This window comes from Tympanuchus pallidicinctus, unplaced genomic scaffold (assembly GCF_026119805.1).
Source record: "Tympanuchus pallidicinctus isolate F22 unplaced genomic scaffold, pur_lepc_1.0 scaffold33, whole genome shotgun sequence".
Lineage (NCBI taxonomy): Eukaryota > Metazoa > Chordata > Aves > Galliformes > Phasianidae > Tympanuchus > Tympanuchus pallidicinctus.
The window spans coordinates 1,211,484-1,232,323 of record NW_026294751.1 but is presented as its reverse complement, the minus strand read 5'-3'; the positions used below and the strand labels follow the sequence as shown (position 1 = coordinate 1,232,323).

The 20,840-nt window shown below is 47.3% G+C and overlaps 1 long non-coding RNA gene across 1 annotated transcript; it reads left to right on the top strand.

Annotated features, from left to right (window-relative positions):
- Positions 1-12,753: 12,753 nt before the first annotated feature.
- On the top strand, positions 12,754-15,637 carry LOC128088297 (uncharacterized). Its single transcript, XR_008210218.1, has 3 exons — positions 12,754-12,961; positions 13,763-13,813; positions 14,837-15,637. It is a non-coding gene; the product is annotated as an uncharacterized LOC128088297 (long non-coding RNA).
- The last annotated feature ends 5,203 nt before the right edge of the window (positions 15,638-20,840 follow it).

Sequence of the window (20,840 nt, the reverse complement as noted above, 5' to 3'; positions counted from 1 at the left end):
ATACGCAAGCAGAGAAACTGGAACAGCAGCACTTTGCCATGCTTAGATGTCAGAGCCCACAGGAGGTACTGTGGAGTACAGAATCAGGTCGGGAGCCAGGACTGTGGATAAAAAGGAAAGGTCACTCCATAGGAGGAAGCTTCCAAAGAAAAGCTGGTGTGCTGTCACTGCAGGGATCGCTTACTCTACGCATTCCCTCTTCCCTTGCCTTTGATCTGAGGTGTAACTGAGATCTGCACACATCACAGGACATTTCACCTACAACAGGGATGAATAAGTTGTAAGAAAAACAGCGGATGGACTTAGGCAGACAAATGGATTCTGCATTGGTGTGAAAGGCCACACCTCGTTTTTCATCCAGCCCTCCCTGCGACAACTCCTGACAACACTCATTTAACGCCAGTTGTTCCTGTGTTGCACCTTGATGGTAAATTTTCCTTTGCAACAAGGCTGTAGATAGCAATCAGTAACCTCTCTGCTACATTTCTCCTTCACAGCCCTTCTTTCTAGAATGAATAAAGAGCTAGCAAGAACAGGAGAAAAGTGGGCTGGTGTGTTTTGCCATGAAACTGAAGCTGGCTTCAGGTTGTCATAAAAGATGCTGCCCCACCACACAGTGATGGCCCTGCTGATGATGTGCAGCAAACCCAAAGTAAGATTACGCTGCCCTAATAATTACTGATCGCTTTACAAGCCTGTGTTGGAAGATCTCTAATTAAACACAACACCCAACTTTGCCTGCTTCCCAGCCAATGAGAATCAGTATGCTGTCATGTAGCCCACGTGGCACCAAGAGCACAGAGCTCAGCTGTTCCAACACAGTCCTGCTCACCCAGGGGTGCAGGAAAGCAGAGGGCACTGGCACAGAAAGCAGCTTGGAGAAGCCTGCTGCTCCTTTCCTCACAAGCAGAGCTCTGGTGGGGCTGCTTCAGCCACGTCTGCCTCCCTTCATCCTTCTGGCTGAGCTGAGGAACCTCAGCGCCTCGGTGCTGTTTGGCAGCAGATATTACAGGTGTTGTCATGGCAATGATTTATGCAAGAATTAGTCACTGCAGCACTTCCACAATAGGCTGAAGAACAATAGGGAGAAATGCACATTTCAAAGTTCCTGTGATGCAGAGGTTGAGGGCTGGGGGAAAGAGATCAGATCCTTTTCACCTCTGTGGTTCCAGCAGTGACATTTAAACAGCTGAGGGGAAAGTCAGCCTAATCAGAGGCATCTCAAATAGCGACCTGACAGTAAACCAGACTTCGTATTAAACTGTGCTAGCACTTGCATATTTACTGCTGGCCCATTTCTGAATTAATTGGAGATTGAGTAACAACTGGAGCAGAGAGGAAATTGCCACATTTGCATTGTTACATAATGAGGAAAGAATCAGTTTCTTGACAACGAGGTGGTCTGTCCCACTGCTGCCTGTTGTGCTGCCTGCTGTGCCATGGGCCTGAGCTGGGTTATGCCTCAGCAAAAGGAAAAAATAGGGCTATTTGAATCCCAAACTGTAAGAAGTAAAGGTAATTCTGCTAGAACAGAACCATCCGAATTTTCTCACTTTGTTAATACTTCCAAATGGTTGTTAATTGCAGGATCACCTATTTGGTAAAGCTATGTCAGGATTCAAACAGGGCTGTCACTCAGCTTAATAGCAAATAGACCTTCTGCTTCCCAGTGCAATAAAGAGAGTTGTTCCTCTCTCACATGTGCTGATACCTCCATCCCCACCAAGGCTCTCAGAGTTACAGAGCAATTATCCTCATTGTTCCCATCTCTTCAGAATCAGCTCTGAGATTTACAGCTGCCAAGGTCAGACTAGAAGTTACCTTGAGTAAAGAAATGAAAATGAATCAGGTCTGAACATTTGCATCTCACAGCCCTTCTGCTCTGCTCTCCAGGAGCTGAGGATGCCTTGTCCTCTTAACACCTGCAGTCTCAAACAGAATTTTTCCATTTCTCTCACAAGTTTTGAGTGGATCCTCATGGCCCAGTGAACAAAGTTACCTTTAATATTAAGGGACCACTTTGACCACAAGGAAGAGGAAACCCAAGATGTCCAACTCTGCCATTTTCCAGCACAGAGCCACGAGCATTTCTATGAATCACAGTCACTCCACGAGGCCACGCGGTACAATCACATCCATGCCTTTCCTTGTTCATTTCATGTGCTGGCTGGCAGTAAATCTTTACTAACTTCTTCGTAGTTTTTAACATATGCATTGTCACATGGATTTACCATCAAACCCTGCAGTTAAGCCCAGTGAAAGCATCAGAGGCACAGAAGGTATCTGTACAAATCATATTAGTTTGTGTGGACGTCTTGAGAGGATAACAGATCCATACTGCCTGCTTCAGTAAGAGGTATTTTCTCCCTATTTGCTTTTAACTTGTTTCCCTTGGATGTCTCTGAAATGAGAACACAATGGTTAGTGTGAGGAGGAGTGGCCACGCTTTGTCAATTTCAAACTTGGAGAAGGAGAAATGAACATCAGAGCCTGTCCGTATCCTCCTTTCTTCTTCAAGCCTCCTGTACCATTTCACACACACCAGAGTGCTTCTTGGCCTCCCACTACGACTCCCAACGAGAGAGAAAATACAAAGGTAGCAGTGCAGCTGCTAAAGCTTCAGAGATCCCAGTGATCCAAAGCACTGAAGATGGGTGGGAATGTCCCTTCTCTGGCAAGTCCCCAGCTCCAGGTATTTCACAGCCACAGGGAAAAAAAGAAAGGATGTTGGCAGAAATGTTTTGATATGTGGTAGAAGGGATGTAAGCTCAGAGGAAGTCACTGCAGCACCGAGCATCCTGGGATTCTCACAGGCTTCTCAGATCTGTCCACTTAATTCAACATTACTGCCTAACACATCTTGTGCAGTAGCACATAAATACTTAAGCTGGGCTGAGCACTGCTGTGCTGGAGCTGTACAATAATCAAAAGTTAGATCCCTACTTCGCACAGTGGAATTCACATTAGAGCTGGATGGAGAACAGCTATCGCATTTTCAGCTTCCAGTTCTGTGTGCAGTGGTGCAAGCACTCCCATCCTGAGGAGCAGCAGATGGGGCAGCAAAGCAGGAGCCAAACTCCTGTGTGCTCGGGCTTGCAGGAGGCCGAGCTGCTGAGTGAGTGCTGCAGCTCACAGCACATCGAGGAGGGATGGCACTGCCAAGCAGGCTGCGTTCAGTGGCTGCTGTGATTCCTCCAGAACCCAAATCACACTGTTTCTGCAAACAAATTTGACAAATTGGCAGATCCCGAGGAAAAACAGAACAGCATTGCTTTGTGGAAAAGTTTCTGCTAAGCTCTATTTGCAGCCTAGAATCCAGCTCCTGTAATGAAATGAACACATCAGCACCACTTCAACTCCAAAGTCAAATTAGCAATCAAAAACACTGCAAAAATAGCAGGTCAGATCTCATCCAGAGGAAGGTATAATTCTACTGATGTCAAAAATGCTCTCTCAGTTCATGCCAGCTGAGACTCCAATCCCCATATTTTACCTTTTATATGCATTTTATGTCGTATCTCCATCCCCAGCTTCCCTGCCAGCATCCAAAGCTGTCCTCCTGCCGGCTGCTGGCACTGATGAGCCACGCTCACTGCAGCCAATGGCTGAGCCTGGATGTTCCCAGGTTTTCCCTCCACCTGTTTGACGCCTTCCACTTGCTCTGGATGGATTTCAATTTGCAAAGTAGTTGCTTATAAAATCCTTTGCTTACCCATAGCTGTCATGCTTGCAGTCATCCACAGCGCAGCATGATGCAGACACATCCAAACCCCCTCAGCACGCCTCGTTTCCAGAGATAGTGCAGGACAAATGCCTGCCTGAGCTCTAATTTACTAGGGTTCATTAAGGAATAAATTGTTACAGCTTAACTAGTTACCACCCACGAGGTGAGCCAGAATGACTGTCTGCACAAACTCCTTACCTAAATGCAAGACAAATGGAATCATCTCAGGTCTTACTTAAAACACTGAAAGGAGCATCACCAGCACTGCAAAGAACCTTGCAGCCAGCAGCACGACTTCATCCAGCTTCATTTAAAATACACTTTCAGGGCTTAGGAAGAGATGAGGTCAATCTTACGGTGATGGTTGATGCAGTCGCATCCAACCTCTCAGCTGGAGATCATCAGCCTGAAACAACGGCACAAAGCGAGATCATCCTCCTAACCATCGTGGTTTGATGCTTTCAGACATGCTCCAAAGACTTATTTGTGCAAGGGACACAAACAAGCTTTTCTGGTAAAAATCAGCCACTGTTTCCTGCAGTTCAAGCAACGATCTCCCCATCTAGCACTGAAGTTGCTGGAGTTCTCTTTAGGTTCTTTTAAGACCACAGTGACATCAGAAGACGCCAAGTGACAAGAGCCAGGAAGGACATTGCAAGAGCTCGGCAATACACTTAGAGCAATTCCCTGCTGACATCTGTGCTTAACAGTTTCATTTTGCCCTCAGCAACATATGCAAAAGCTCTTTTACTCGAGCGTTTATTAAGCGTCTGCAAATCAACCTCTTCTAAACTTGATCTTTGTCTCATTCTCCAGTGCTGGGGGTTAAGTTTACAGATGAAACTGTTCCCAGAAGAGCCGTTTCCCAAAGAGCAGCTTCTGTCTCCTGCTAACTGCAGTGGGTTCATCTGCAAAGCTGATGAGCCACTACTGGCTGAAGGGTGTCCATAGCTGCAGGAGCACTGCTAACCCCATGGCACAGGAGGAAATGGTCTGGATGCCCACATTCCATCTGCACACCCATTTGCTGTCAGTGCCAAGTGCACCCAGACAGCCCAGGCTATGAGCACAGGCTCTGTCCTGTGCTGCCAGCTCCTCGGTGTGTGCAGCAAGAAGGAAGCAGATGTTTGCTCTTGTGCACAACAGATCCCAAACCTGGGGCAGCGTTGTCTCGTGCAGCTGTGTGGTTCCTCTTGCAATCTGCTCCAAAGTATTTCCTGTTGTGCTCAATTAATGGCTGTGCTCTTCCTCCTTTCTGCTGCTTGACTGCTCACCCAAAGCACTGGGAACATTCAATTTATGAGAGTGGTTGCATACAGGCTGTTCAAGGACTTGTGTCAGGGCAGTCATAACCTTTTGACTGATATTCTGCTCACAGAAATGCCTTGGCAGGAGGAATGACGTATGAGCGTCCATGAAGAACTCCTCAAATATTTGCTGAGCTGAGGAACACGAGCCACGAGTACCCCAGGATTAAAACACAGACTTGAGTTATGGCTGTGCAACTGCCTTTCTACCACTGCTCTGAGTTAACTCAGCAATCTTTCCCACTTTCCCACTCCATGGAAAAGGATTCTCCACTTGTTCCCACACCCTGAGAAGAGCACTGTTCTCCTCTGCACTCACTGACACAAACAGCAAGCAGATGAGATCCAGCCACAGCCCTTCGCTTCCTAGGCAGGAGCAAAGCAAGGAGATGATGCAGCACAACAGCTACTGACCTTTGCAAAGCTGGACAGGCTGCAATGTGGCTCGATGATCCCACACATTGCTGCAGGGCAGCATGCAGCCACCGTCTGCAAGCACAGCTGTGTTCGACTGCAGAAGGGAAGAACTTCAGCCTCCATTCCCACTGTAACCACCTCCTTCCTAGCAATGACCACTGCAGCCAGCTGTGCAGACATGTAGCAGACTGGCAGTAGGAGAACAACCATAGGAAAGAAGAGAGGCAGTTTCTGCAGGCTGGCAGGGTTTCGTCTTGTGCTTGGAGACCTGCAGCCCCAGACACACCTGAGCACACAGATGAAGCTGCAAGAAGCACAGCTGGGAGAGAAGATCTGACATGCACAGAGTAATTCCATTTCTTCAGGCAGCTCCGAGAGGCATGTGGCCACATCTCCATGCAGTGACTGTGATGAAAGAGGCAAAAAGAACTCAGCGAGAAAGCATGAGAGACATGAATCCCTTATGGATGGCCATGCTGCTTCCATGGAGTTTCTGTGCCTCTCCTTCTCTCACCTTGCCAATGTCACACCTATGGGACAGAACAGCAGCTAAAGCAGGGCCCTAATGAGCAGTAACATGCCGAGAAAACCATTGTGTCTCTGCATCACCGATTGATCAGAGAGCCAAAGGCTGAAAGAGACAAATGTCAAAGGCCAAGAATGGCCTCGTGTCACACTGCTGTGTGGCAGCACGGAGGGTTCGCAGCAGTGATGGGTGAGGGCTGCTCTCCTGTTCCAGGTGGAGGGACGGCTGTCAGCATGCAAAGAGCATCAGGACAGGGGAAAATATTTACTTTCTCTCCTCCAAGAAGTCTGTCTAACGTAGTACATGTAGGGGATTCAAAATTACACAAGCAATAAAGAGGTAATTACATTCCTACTAATATCTTCAACTGGTCTGGGGCGTTTTGGCAACACATGCTGGCACAGAACCAGAGAGCTATAGCAGCCAGAAGATTAGGGACAGGTAACAGCTAAAAATAGGGAGATTAATTAATAATTGACGGTGTAGGTAGAACACTGCAGAAAATACAATTAATGCTGAACAAACCCACTGTAAGTTCGCCTTGTTAAAGGCTAATGAAGAGTTTCAGTGCTCTTTAGGATCTGAGTTTTAAAAATGAATGGGATGGAAGCACCCAGTCAGGTAAAGCTGCACAGCTCCACTGGTTTCAGTGGGAGGTGCTGCTCTGTCAGCTCAGGCAGTGCCTTCTGACAGCACCTCCTGTGTAATCCTGCACACCTATGGCACATCTCCGTGGCCCTTTGCTCTAAGCACAGTTGCACACAGCTGCTCCACAGTGTTTGCAAAGGGCTGGAAGGCGCTGCTGAAATGCAGGCGAAGTTACAAAATGCGCTTCTCAGCAACTGGAGGTTGGGCGAATGGTTCAAGTTGCCCCCAAATAGCTTTGTTAATGAATTGTAGAACGAGGAGCTCCCAATCTCAGGCAAGGAGGTAACAACTCAGTGCCTGATGACTGGGTATGGAGCAGTCAGAATGAGCATTCACTGCTGCCTGCGGTGTCACTTCCAGGGCTCGCAAGAATTGATGGGCAGAAAAATACTTTGTTTGTCCATGAACTTTGCAAATGTCAGGGATCTTCTTTTCCCCATACTACTCATGGAATTAGTAATGCTAATATCCCCAGATGCAATAAGTAGCAGCAGAATAGCAGTGAAATCTAAGCCCGAGAATCAGCATTATCCCATTTAGATCAAAGAGGCTGAAATGCTTTTCCCAGATCACAGTGCAGAACAGAAAGCACCCTCGACCACTGGCACCCAATTTGCAGCATTTATTAAGATAGCAGACTAGCATAAAAACATCCCAGAGCTGCCACGATCCAGAAACTGGCTGTGAAGGGTTCGTGTTTACATCTCCTACATAGGTGCAATACATCAACCTAATTAATCTCCCGAGCTGTCTCGGTGATTCCTATCAGCCCCTCAGGCCAGCAGCACAGTCCAGCAGGCCACTGGCAAGGCTGCAATCTAATTATGTTCTGACAGAGAGGGCACTGCTAAAGCAACACTTTCAAAGCAGAATGATGCATCTGCCATCAGCCTGCACACAGTAAATCCCATAGGGCTCACAGCCACGTCTGGAGAAGGGGCCACTTACAGAAGAGTCATGAGCAGAGGAAACCAGGCTGCCAGCCCAGCACCAATACAACAAGTCTTCCTGGTGCTGCTAATCCCAGCATTGCCTGCCTGCTCCTGCCTGGGTTCCTGCTGTCACTCAAGGTTCAGAGTTTTAAGAAAAACCAGAGAAAGCTGTTAGCAGATGTCCAAAAATGGAACTGAGCAAGTTGAACAAAAATCCAAGCCTGTCCTGAGCTGTCTGTCCCCAGTGGGAGCCCAGGGAGCAGCAGTGCTGCTCAAGAAGCAAGGAGGAGTCCTTGGTTCTACTGGTGACTTTGCTCTGTCCTTGAAGGGGACTAATAAATATCTCAAGGCCATTGTGAGGATTAATTAGGTAGCATTCACAAAGTGCTTTGAACATGAAAACATGAGCTCTCTGCCTGTGTTTACACATCTGTTAAGTAAGTATCCTAATACCTACCCTAGAGGGTTGATGGTAAGCTTAATTATTTCTTGTTTGCCAAGCACTCAGATCCTAGATGAATAACACTGTGGAAGCAGTGCTATTGTTGTTAGACCAGCACTCACTAAAAAGTTCTCAGCCAGCTCAAAATTCCAGGAATTAAGTGAAAATTGAGGACTGGCTCTCCATCCAACGCTGGACCGACAAAATTCCTATCAGATCACTGAGATGGATTTCAGGTTGAGAATCCAGCAGGGCTGGGGCTAATCAAGAAATCAAGATCTTGCTTCCTAAGGCTTTCTGTCTGTCTGTTTGTTTAACATGAAAGAAGAAGCAGCCAATTTGAATAAAGCCAGATTAGCAAAGACAAACCTGAGCAGCACCTCTTAATCTCAGAGCCACAGACCTTCATCAGTGAGCTCCAGGTGAGCACTGCTCCGCTGGGGCTGGGCATTCCTGCTGCAAGCTGAGAGTGAAGGAGGAAATTCCCTTCCTGAACCCAAGAGGTCTAAGCTGAAATGGGGACGTAGGGCTGAATGCAGCTGAGCATAAAGTTGTGACCCAAGGAAATGCCAGCATTTAGCATCTGCTTCCTCTGAGTGAGCTGCCTGACGGCGTGATGCTGATGTATGGCCTTGGGCTTTGGAGACCTGGTCTTCATCATACACGATGGCTCATAAGTGCAAGGGATGCATATATAGCACAGGATCACATGAGCTTCGCTTCCTCTTGAGGCCAAGCTAAGAACATGAGTACACGAGCAAATGGAACCACGCTTTGTGCATCAGGTCACTCTCCTGAATCAAGGTCTAGAGGATTCCCTAGCAATTAAGAATAAAAATATAGCCCCTCGTACTGATTTTTGTATGTTTCAATACAGGACCACCCCTCCATGCATCCACCCCCACGCCCCAGGGAGGAAGAAGGGCACAATGCAGTGGGTGAATAGTATGGGTTATTTCCACGTTGTATACATTTCAGGTTTTGCCCGAGGCACTCAAAGACAGTCTACAAAGCTGCCAGGAATCCCTTGGTGTCTGTTAGCAGCTGTTGGTCCCAACAAATGGCAGTGATAACAAAGAGCCTAAGTGGAAGAATGAATATAATAAAAAAAACAACCAAAACTGGCAGTAAGGTTCCAGTAACAGAGCTAGATCCATGGAATTACAAGCAATGCTGGGTTGTGAGTCATCCCACAGAGCTGTGGTCCAAGCCAAGGTAAGAGCTACACACAGCCTCTTGCATCCCTCAGCTTTGCAAGAAGGTGGAGGTGTAGCTTGATGGCATGGAAGGATGATGTCTGAGCACAGCAGCTGCCTGCAGTCCCTCACCCTGCTGAGCTCAAAGGAAGAGGTTCCCTCAGAGCCTGAGAGCTGCTCAGTCCAAGCACCCTCCTGTCCACTTGGTATTTCTTCACATCCAAACCACTGGGCTGCCCATCCCCATAGGGATAAGAGCATTTGCAGTATACCACTTTGTATAAACTTCACTGGACAGGATCATAAATTCTGTCTAAATGAGAATTAATGATACTAATAACAAAGAGAACCCACAAATCTTCATTGAAACCAATGAGTATTTTGGGAGACAAATGGCTCTTACTGAGGCTGTGGGAGAAGCCCTGAACCACACACACAGCAAGCACAGCGCAGTGCTGCTCTGTAAGGAGCAGTGCCAGTTTGCTTCCCCAGGAAAACCCTTTGAGCTTTTCAGTGCTGTACACAGTCTTTGTCCTCAAGTCATTACAATAAGTAATCACTGCTATCACAGACAGGACACCAGGGCAGAGGAAGGTGATACGCTTTGCTCTGCACAGCACAAAAGGAGATATAAAAGGGAATCCAAATCTACCTTGCCCAGTGGCTGCCCCATCCCTTTTGCAGGGTGCACTGCAGCTCCTGCAGAGGTGGGGGAGGGCAGAGGGAAGCAAACAGCAGGAGCAGTCACCGTCTCCTTCTCACTGCCCTTTCTCTGAACAAACTCACCAGAGTGAAGCATGAGACGCAAAAGCAATTTCTACCATTCCAAATGAAATCTTCCCCAATGTCCCAGTAACTTCAGACACCAGACAGACCTCACCTGCCGGCCTGAAATTTTCCACAGAAGTGGCACTTTGGATCCAACCTTGCAGCTCTGTTCCCTTGTGTACAGAATTATGCAAAACTGGCTTTTCAAAATACAGATATCTGCCACTTCTGGCTACCCTGTGAAGCGAATCCCTTGGCTGTAGGATAATTGACTGGCAGGCTGAGAGACAGGTGATTGGCAGAGTAATTGAAGCAGTGTCCCTTTGGTGATGAAGGGATCATGTAGCATCTGTATTATCCTGAAGGACTCTGCTATCCAATCTTCTTTCTTGCTGTCTGGATGCAGCTCTTCAGTGCCCAAACCATACAGAGATGAGAGAAGAACAAAATGCTAAAGCTCCAACGCATGGCACAAGTGCAAGTTGTGTTCCTGTGGCAGATCTGGGCAGGGATGTACAATGATATAAACATACATGTGTTCAGTAGGTCTATATCACGAAAACAATCCACTGAACACATGCATATATATGTACACATTTAGCTTGAGTAACAGATAAAACAGTGATGTCTGTGTATGTACAAACTCGCAACTTGTGTGGTTGTGCAGAGCTCAGCATCATGATGAAACAGGGCTGTGTGTTCCTGTGACACAGACGGACGGCTCTGACTTCAGGGCAGGATCCCATTCCCCCCCCAGGAGCAGAGACAGCCCTCATTCCTGACAGCAAGGGCTGCAGTCCTGAGAATCCCCGAGGCTTCCTCACACCAGTCTGTGCACTTTGCAGCTGCCCCGGGCTCCTGCTGTATTGCAGTGGGTTCAGAGGGCTCTCGGCACAGCCAGCTGCCAGGTGAGCAGCAGTGGGAGCTCTGAACCTTCCTCTACATACATAGCAGTGCGAAAGGGCGTGCTGCAGAATGGAGGGGGTTTCTGTGACACCATTAAAAACGCAAATGAAAACAGTCCCTGAGCTCATCCATTTTCAAACCGGTTAATTTGTCCCTGGGGACTGGCTGGAGGGGATGGAGGGAGGGAACCAGCGCACTCTTTTCTGTTATAAAAATAACAAAAAAAGTGATGAATGACCCTTACTGCTCAGGATGGGAAGCAGTAGCTTTTTTCAGCCCGAGACAAATTACTCCTGTCACAGCAGGTAGCACAGTGATTTACCCACAATATACCCAGGCCAGCTCTTTGGCGACCTGGTTTTACCAGCCTCGCTTATCTCATCTCCAAAGATTTTGTCTTGTTTAAAATCAAAATGAGACCAATCGGGGAACAAGAGGCGTCTGCCGGCGGCGGGAGCGGAGCGGAGCGGGGCTGCGCCTGCGGGGCGCACAGCGGGCATCGCCTCCCCCCGCACCTCCGCGCATCCCTAAGCGCCACCTATTGGCGTCTGTTCCCGTTCGCTTTCAGGCGAGGCGCACACGGACGTGAAGCTCCCTTCATGAGCAGCAGCAACTCGAGACCTGTGACTCCACACGAGGCACACTCAGGGCTGCTTGATTTTCTTTTCTCTCTCTCTCTTTTTTTTTTTCTTTTCTTTTTTTTTCACTTCCCTTTCCTGATTGTACGTGGAACTGCCATTACCCGCCGGGCATCTCGCTACACGCACGAGATAACAGATTCATTTATTCAGGACAGGGAATTGATAGATTTGATTTTCTTTTCATAAGCTTTCCTCCCCGAGCTCCGCTTCTCTTTTCATCAATGCGCTGATGGAGGAATAAGCCCTTAACTCCCAGGATCAGCCCTATCAGACAGAGGCTGCTCTGCTGCCCAGGAAGGCAGTGGTGGGCGCAGAGGGGAGCTCCCTCCATGCCACCCCTCAGCACAGCATCGTGATGGCAGTGCTGAGCTCAGCTGTGCTTTCCTGGGGGCTTTAGTCAACAACTAAAGCACAGGCAGTATGATTCCACATTGGACAGAAAGACAGATGAACAAAACATCCAATAGTTCTCTGTGCACTCGGTCTCCCTACTCCTTCACACAGCTGTTTCAGTGCTGTGTGCTTTGGGTGCACACATGCAGGTGTGCCACGTCCTTACCCGCAAACACACTTTACAGATCAGATAAGGCATGCATCCATTCCTGCACGTGAAGCCATACCATCTTCCCATCCATCTTCCATCATGGAAGTGAAAGATCCCCACAAAAGGCATTCTGCTTGCCCTTCCAAAAGCAGTTCGTCCCCTTGTTCCACCTCTTTTTTCCAGTTTAACAACTTCAGGGCTGGATGATGAACACAGTGCAAGCAAAGGGCAGCCAAGCTCTGATCAATAGTATCTGACAATAAAGTTACCAGTCTTTTTTCACTTTTCAATTTCAATTTGGGCCTTCCTATCACTAGGCTACGAAGGCAAGGCATTCACTTTCCTGAAGGTTACAGACTGGATAGCATCTGGCATTGTACTCCTGCAAATGAGAGCAGCGCTGAGTTTATCCTCTCAAGTAAGAAAAACCCTGAAGAGTTTGAAGATCAATTCTGAGTCATACCCAAGAGCTCAGAAAGTAAAGCACAGCTGAACCAAATCGTTACAAAAACTTCAGCTGCAGCCTGTTCCTGCAGAGGGGAGAGGAGACCCAAGGAGGAAGGAGAACCTCATGGAGAACCTGCCTGGATGAGGAGCTACGAGATACGGTTTAGTGCTCGTGGTACTAATAGGAATGGGAGGGTGGTTGGACTAGATGATCTTGCAGGTTGTTTCCAACCTTGTGATTCTGTGATTCTCACAGACACACCGAGGTTCTACTGGAAGGCTGAGCAGGATTTCAGATCAATTTTCTAGTCAAGACATTGCATCCCATGCTTCAAGATGAAACCTGTGGGCTGAACCCAATCCACTCAGCCTGAGATAAGGAGAGAACAGACCTCACTTACATGACCTAGTGACCACCTTCTCCTCTAGGTCACACTGGGAAGAAGGAACCCCTTCCTTGACGGTAAGTTTTTCTGTTCCTGAAGAGGAAGGAAACATGGGAGCTCCTCTTGCAACCAACACTCCTTCAGGGCAGTTTTACAGCCATTTGGGCTACAGCACCTCGTTCATTTCTTTTCTGCCATCAAATTGAGAACCATGCTGGTGGTGCTTTGTTCAACAGCCTGTGCAACTTGGTTGTTCCTGTGTCACTGGGGTGCAAAGTGCCACAACATCAGATGGGGATTCTACTCGCTTTGCTAATTATGTTTTCTTCTGGTTTGGACTCTGTCACATTTCACACTGGCACAAACTGCATCGGTAGGATGGAGCTCAGCCTCAGCATGCAACACAGAATTCGTTTCAACTTGAGTGGTACATTTGCCAGAGGCAGTATTGTCAGAAGAGGAAAAAAATACTACATACGATTCACCATCGCTGCTATCACTCATTATTTTTCATAGCCATAAGCCCCACGTAGGGCTTATTAAGATGCTACCTTTCCCCTCTGAGCACGACCATGGCAACAGCAAACACAGGAACCAAGGGAGAGATGAGAACTCCATCTCAGCCTTTTATGGGATATTCACTATTCTCTTAGAAAATTACCTCATATTGACAGAAAAAGTCCACGTTCACACAGAATCCATCACAGTCCTTGGTCTGTTGTTCCAGCAGGTAATTATTGTCGGAAGTTGAAATATGAACCTCCTTGGTTTGAATTTCTCTCAGCTTGCCCCTGGACTCGCTATTGTTTTATCCAGGGAAGTAGAGGAGGAAAATTAGCTTTATTGACTCACAGCAAGTTGCTCTTCGTTTATTCCAGGTATACAAGAAGAGAATCAGCCCCACTGGAGTTACTGCTGATTTACAATAGGTGAGTAGGTACACAATTACTTCTGGTGATTTACAACCGAGTTACCTGTTATTTATTCTTGGTATTTAAGAGTATATCCACATGGGGGCCCCAAGGAAAATTAAACCAAATTAATTTTAAAGTGGATTAGTTGAACTGTTTTAGATCATGTCACAAACCCTCTTCTTTAGAATTTAAGGGGCCTTAATTCATATTAGTTCATCTGAACTACCCAGTGAGAAACAGAACTGACCAGAGGAACCCTCCATTCTCTTCCATCTTTCGCTCTTCCACATCCTCTGCCTTCATCCCTCCTTCCTGTTCACCCTCATGCATCCACTTCTGTTTACTGCCTCAGCTCACACAAGCTCTTTGTAGAAGAGGGCAAAGTCTCTTTTCTCCTTCACTTCCCCACTTTTCTCTCAACATCCCACCTCTCCTGTGACCTTTTTCTCCCATCAGTACTCTCTCAAGCACGCCCATGGGAAGAGCTGGCACTGTGAGATGTTGCAGGAGGCACTAACACAGTTTTCAAGCAAAAATACCCAGGGCAGTTCCTAGGCTAGGACCGGCTCACCTGGGTAAAAGATGAAGGAAGACAAAATGCACACAAATCCATCCCTAATAAAGCCAGTTACTGCCAAAGAGGGAAGTAACCTTTTTCAGCTGTCACTTAGCTATATGCATTTAAAGCATTCATGAACTCCTCTATCAATCACCAGGCAAGAATGTGAACTTTGCAAGGAATTGGCTATTTACAGATGACAAGCAGTGTTCTCATGGCTTTCTCTTCCCTTTAATGAACAGCCATCTCTCAGATGAAGGAGTGAGCAGTCACGTTGGGCAGCACTGTGCCTGACCGCCTGCCTGGGGCTGCTGACCACCCTCCTGTGTGCAATGAGAGCAGCTTCTGAGATGACACTGCGGCTTTATGACAGCCTCATTAATGGCTCATGGGATTCAGATGCTGTAATTGTTCTATTGTTTCAAAGTTACGAATTCCAAATGATCAGATATTAATTAAAAATTCCCTTTTGATTTCAGGGCAAGAATCCATCTGGGAGCTTGGCTGGGCTGATGAGGGAAGTGATAAAGCAAAGCAGGTGGGGCTGTGCAATAGGCCAGAGCCCAGGGACCTTCAACACAGCTGTCTGCATCAGCCTGGCCTTGGGTACCTACCTGTATTGTCCACCTGGGCAAAGAACTTTAAGTCTCTCTTTTTAATGAGCAAAAGGAATGCTTTGCCTTTCAGAATAACCTGCAAATGTACATTACACAGTCAAGGAACGCTCTCAGATACAGGTGTGATTCTAAGGACAGAGCAAGGCAATCACTGCCATAGATAAGAATCAAATGGCTTTTTCAAAATCTTACAGACTGTACCACGTATGATGATCCACTGTTTTTTTTTTTTTTATTTTGCTTCCATTTCCTGTCACTGCCTTATTCCATGGGAAAACTCAGCCTTCAAAAGAGCAGAGCAAAAAATTCAGCTTCCTGTCCTTGGTTTTCTGTAAAAGTCTTGCAGAACTGACTAATGTGTTTCAAATTCAGCAGTTAAAAGGGGAGAGGGCACTGCTGCAGGCAGGATGACCTGTATGTTGCAGCAAGGATGCTGGCTGGCCAGGACAAATGTCATGTCTAATCCAACCACACCGCATGTAAAGACCCGAACTTAAATTCACCTGAGCACTTGGGGTTCAGAGAATGGGCCAGCTCCACACCAAGTCCAGACTGCAGTTCAGGACACTGAGATACTAAGGGTAACCCATTCAGGAAAGGCAAACAGCTACACCAGGTATGCAGGCCTTCCAGATGCTTCCAGTAGAATGAACAACTCACTACCTTCAGACACAGGAGGTCAAGGTGGAACAAACCCTCTGGGTCAAAATCTAGTGGTTGTGAAGCACTCACCTTGTAAACCAATGCAGAACAGGGGTGAAGTTCACCTTCACTGAATTACACTGCAGCTGAATTGTGCTTTTTTTTTTTTCCTTCTTCTTCAAATATACAACCTAATTGCAATTTAAATGCAGTAGAGCCCAGCAGAAACAGAGCAGTCTAGCAGTATCTCTTTGCATTAGCCACTGGGTTATGAGCAAGGGAGACGTTTATCGCCCCATACATTCCCAATATAATCACTTAACTGACTCAATCCGTGCACCATACCTCCTCGATAATGGGCTGAAGCATCACTTATTAGCCCAGCTGTACCTTGTGAGCAGCTCTGAAACTGCAGAGCCAAGTAGTACGTGGAGTCCTGGGTGCTGCAACCTGCTCAGCACAGGCCAGCCAGAGGAAGAGGAGATAAAACCTCCTTTAATTGAAAAACACAACCTCATACTCTTTAAGACAAATGAGATTTCAGAACTCGGCTCCTGCTAGATTTTAATGAGATTTAAGTAGTTAATATGCTCAGGAGAGCCCTCCGGACAATAAAAAGCACTGCGGTTGTCATAAGTATCCAGTGGCATGGATGGTTGGGAACCAGAAAAAGCAGCAGGCTGCTCTGGGTGAATAATACTCCTTTCCCTCTCACCCCACCACCGTCTGCACGCATCCAAAAACTGTGCTGACTTGTTAAAAGCAATAGAAAGCTCCTGAGTCCCACCAAGGCTCCCAGATTTACCTTCTGCTCCGTCACCAGAGAAGCAGGTGAACTATTTTCACTGCTCTAACCCACTTTTCTCATGAGGGTAACAGTCTGGGCACTGGAAGCACAATGCTACAGCACAGTAGCATCTATTATTGGCAGCTCTAAGTAGCCGATAACCTATATAATGAGTTTCCAGGGAAGAAAACATGGGCCTCATCTCAAGCAGAATTAGCACAGCTTGAATGGAGTGCCTCACTACTCCCAGCCATCCCACCGCCCTGTCGCACCCTGGGTGAAGGAGGATGCTCTTTGTCTGCAATTAGGAGGAATTGTTCAGCAGCACAGATGTAATTAATCCAGACGAATATAAGGAGAAAAGGCAGATGTAATTATACAGCTGAACTTGAGAGTTAACCCTGCGTTAATTGGCTACACAAAGCTTTGCCTGCAAAGGGTCCGGGCTGCAGGCTGTCCCACCTCCACCTCTTCATGGGGCCACTGCCAGCATTCCTTTCACTTAGAGAGGGGATCATAACAAGGCTTGTCGTTTAAGCAAGAAATATGACATGAATCTGTGAAGATTAACCTCAAAAGCCTAATGAATGTTATCAGGATGAGCCCCTAATGAGACCTAACATAAGATCTGGACACACTTTTGCAGCTGTCGCTGGCAGGAAGGTGATGGTGTTTGGAGGCCACCGTGCTGAGGGCACAGCTGGGACCGAAGGGCAGAGCCTTCATCAGAACCCCATCAGGAAGGCCAAGGGCTTCTATGGGACTCACAATGCATCTCTTATGGGGCACGTGCCATTGGGCCCCACTATCCCCATCAGGTTATCACATGAAGCCACTGGGGCTCATCACACGGGTGCAGAAAGAGCGGTCCAAGCTGTGAGGTCCCGGCACTGGGGCAGCCCTCACCTTTCTGCCAGCCCTCCAAACACAGGCTTACATTCACAGAGTAGCTAGTATTTATTTTCTCTGTATTTTTGGATTGACAGTGGAAAATGAGCAGATCAGTTTTCTGCCAAGTTTGCTGCAGCACTGAGCGCAGTGACAGCCCTGCTTGCTGCCCATTCACCCGGCAGCTTCCTCATGCCTCTGCCCATCCCTCGGGGCCATCTCCCCAGCCCATTACTGTCCTGGCAAATCTGATGGCTCTTCAATGAGGAAAGCTCTTTTCTGCCACCAGAATTGTTTATTTTCTCCAGAAGCTGTGTGATAAATCACCCTGACACGTCCCAGTCTCCATGAAGCTGCCTCAGCTGTAAGAATAGCAGCGTGTGAGGTTTTGTCCACGCTGCTTGCTACATTCTCAACATTTAACTTCTATTTGCAATAGCAACTTCAGCGAGCTGAGATGGATGAGGGTGACAAGTGAACATCCTCTGCCTTCTTCCCATTCACTCACAGCTGGGAAATCCATGCCGTCTGTGCTGCAGCCCAGCCCAGCACTTGCAGGATCACACAGCAATGAGCCCACCGCACTCTCAGCAAACACAAAAACTCCAACACTCGAGCTAAGCTTTTCAAAGCAAGGTGGGCACAAGATGGACGTGCACCCTGCTATAGGTGTTAGCACCTCTGAGGACGGTCCCACCTGTGATTTGAAGAAATGTAAACATTTTCTCAGTGCGTCAGCAGTGATGAGTTTGCACAATCCCTTAATCCTCAGGCAGAAGATCCCCATCATCTGTCCAGCACAAGGCACATTATTAATGGATTATGTTTGCAGCAGGTAAAGGTCATTTGTAATGCTTTTAATGAATGAAAAAAAAAAAAAAAAAGAAAAGGATTTTCCCTTCAGATTTACTATTTTTCAGAGGTTGGCTGTGAAAACCCTACTTGGTAAGTAATACCAAGTGGTACAGCCTGCTCAGCTCTCCAGAACTGGGATCAAAAGGGATGAATTGTAATGGATAGCTCAGTACGGATTTAGAAGGCAGTTGGAGCAGAAAACACAGGCCAGATTTTGAGAAAAAGTCTCCAAGGCTAAAAATTTATCTGTAAAGAGCAGGTTTATATTGAGTTCCTGTCTGCTGAGTATGCAGCTACTGGCTTTGGCTGGACAAATACCATCTTTGGCTGCACAAATGTCACAGGGTATCATTTATTTGGTCTCTTCTGCATGAATTCAGCAGGACAGTCCACAATCATCTTCCTGCTCAGCCTCGTGGTTTTCTTATGACAAGTTTGTTCATGCTGTGAACAGAAAAACACTTCTTAAACCTCCCTACAGGTCGGTATTCTCAGGGTCTGAGCCACACAGAACTTACACTGACCAAAGCCAAGTGGGAATTCCTCACCCAACTCCTTCCTTTCACCTTTCCCTGCTGCTCTCTCAGTCTGCTGCACAGCACAGCCTCCTGCTCTCCTCCTTCCCAGAGCTGCTCCCCACTGCTCTGACTCCCCTCTGGAGCTGCGGCAACGAGGAGCAGCCCTTCATCAGCATCACTGAGATGAAATGACTCATTATCACGTATGATTCCTTTCAAGTTCTCACATGAGCCGTTAAATTGGAAGCACTGAGGCACTTTGCTTTGTATGGCATTTGATTTCTGTCTTCTTTCTTTAGTATTATTTAAACTTTAAGCCCAGCTACAAGGCAGTTCTAAGTAAATAAAGGCAGCGGAGACAACCGCAGCTTTATTATCAGGCACCACACAGCTCCCCCATCCTTTCTTTTGCATTGTACAGCATCTCTGCCTCTCCAGAGTGATAACAGGAACTGCATCTCTGATAAGGCATCCTTCTGCTCCTTATTAGTGCTGAGAAGCAAGTCGGAGGCGTTAGCTGTGCAGCCAGAGTGACCCAGCCCTCAATGGCAGGGAGCAGCCATGTGCTTGTTCAGACTTACAGCTCTTTTAGCTCCACACCTCTGTTTGTGTCCCGTAAGACACACACACCCAGCAGGTCTCAGCAGGGATGCACAAATCTTTATGTTAATACAAACACTTTGGATCTTAGTAAGCCCCAGTACTGTAAAATATTCCCTGAGAAACAAAAAAAACCACTCATGGATATAAAGCATCAGTCCCTCAGGGAAAGGTCCTTCCCAGGCTGGAGCACTCTTGCACAAATAACACAGAGTGTCCCAAGGTAGCTATGGGATGGATGCACAGCACTTTCATTCCCACCATAGATTTGCCTTATTAGATTACAGCAGCCACAGTAACGTACCATCTTCTCACTCAGTGGAGCAAACAGCAGGTTGCAGCAGTTCCCAGCTATTCTGCAAGGCCACGTCTGCCCTAGAGAATCAACTTGTCGTGTACCAAAGGCAAAACTCTTTGGCCAGACTCCAATCGCCAATGTAAAGCCACAATAATCCATTTGAAAGAGTGGAAATCTGCTGGAGGAGCTGACATCAGCACCTGGCCCAGGCCGCTCAGCAGTTCCTTGGCACGTGGTGGTTTTTTGAATGTTGCATTTTATCTCAGCAATCACATTAGCCCCGTGCTCAGACGTTTCAGTTGCAAGCCTCAGCTTCCAGAAGCACAGCATCTCAGAACGTGTTACAGGGTTGGTAGGAGAGCAGTTGGAGGATTTTCACTCTAAAACAAATGCAAGCTGTTTAGGGCTCCTTAGCAGATGATGCCTGAAGTTGTCTGTATCACCTAGCATCTTTCTTTGCAAATCACCTATTGCAAGGATGTGCGCGTGTAAACATACACGTACACAGCACACACAAACAGTTGCCCACAGAGAGCAAAGTGGATGCTCTCAGAGTTTGTCAAGCTCAGGGATTTCTGAAACCACGTAGGTGTAGTGGGGTAAGTCGCCAGCACACGACAGCTGTCACTGCAATCAACACCGAGATGGGGAGATGGACCATCCCAGCCAGGGGCACACGTCTGCCCCCATCGCACACAGCCGCCTGCGTACATCACAGTCAGAGGAGATTGGGTTGAATTTCTGCTGAGGGAACAGACGCTGCTGTTGTCACTTCTACTATTATATTTTCTACTGGAGCTTTGCCATAGCCAGCCAGCAGATAAGGTGGAATTCAGGGTCTGAAGAGCTAGAAGAGCAAAGCAAAGCACCCCCTGACAGCGAGGCTCACACTCAGATCATTGGAGAAATACGTGCTGCTAGATCACAGTATTTTCCCTGCCCCCAGAGAAGAAGCTTCCTGATTTAGCAGTCTGTAAAGGACAACACCCTGGAGTGAAGGGGAAGAGTGAGAACACCAGCATCCACAGCCTGAGCCGGGATCATTAGTCGTTGTTTTTCCCCCCCAGTTTCCCTCAAGCTACACTGTTTGTATTTTTCAAAACTCGATTGATTACACTCCAGAAAAGAAAAGGTTCTGCTCAACTTTCCCAGCAAAAATTAAAATTTACAGCCGGAGTTTCACTTTATGGTGCTTTTTTTCTAAAGACTCTTTCAAACGCTACTTGAGGGGCAGCTGGCCCTGCAGTCGCCTCGCCTTGACTCCTATGGATGGTAGAC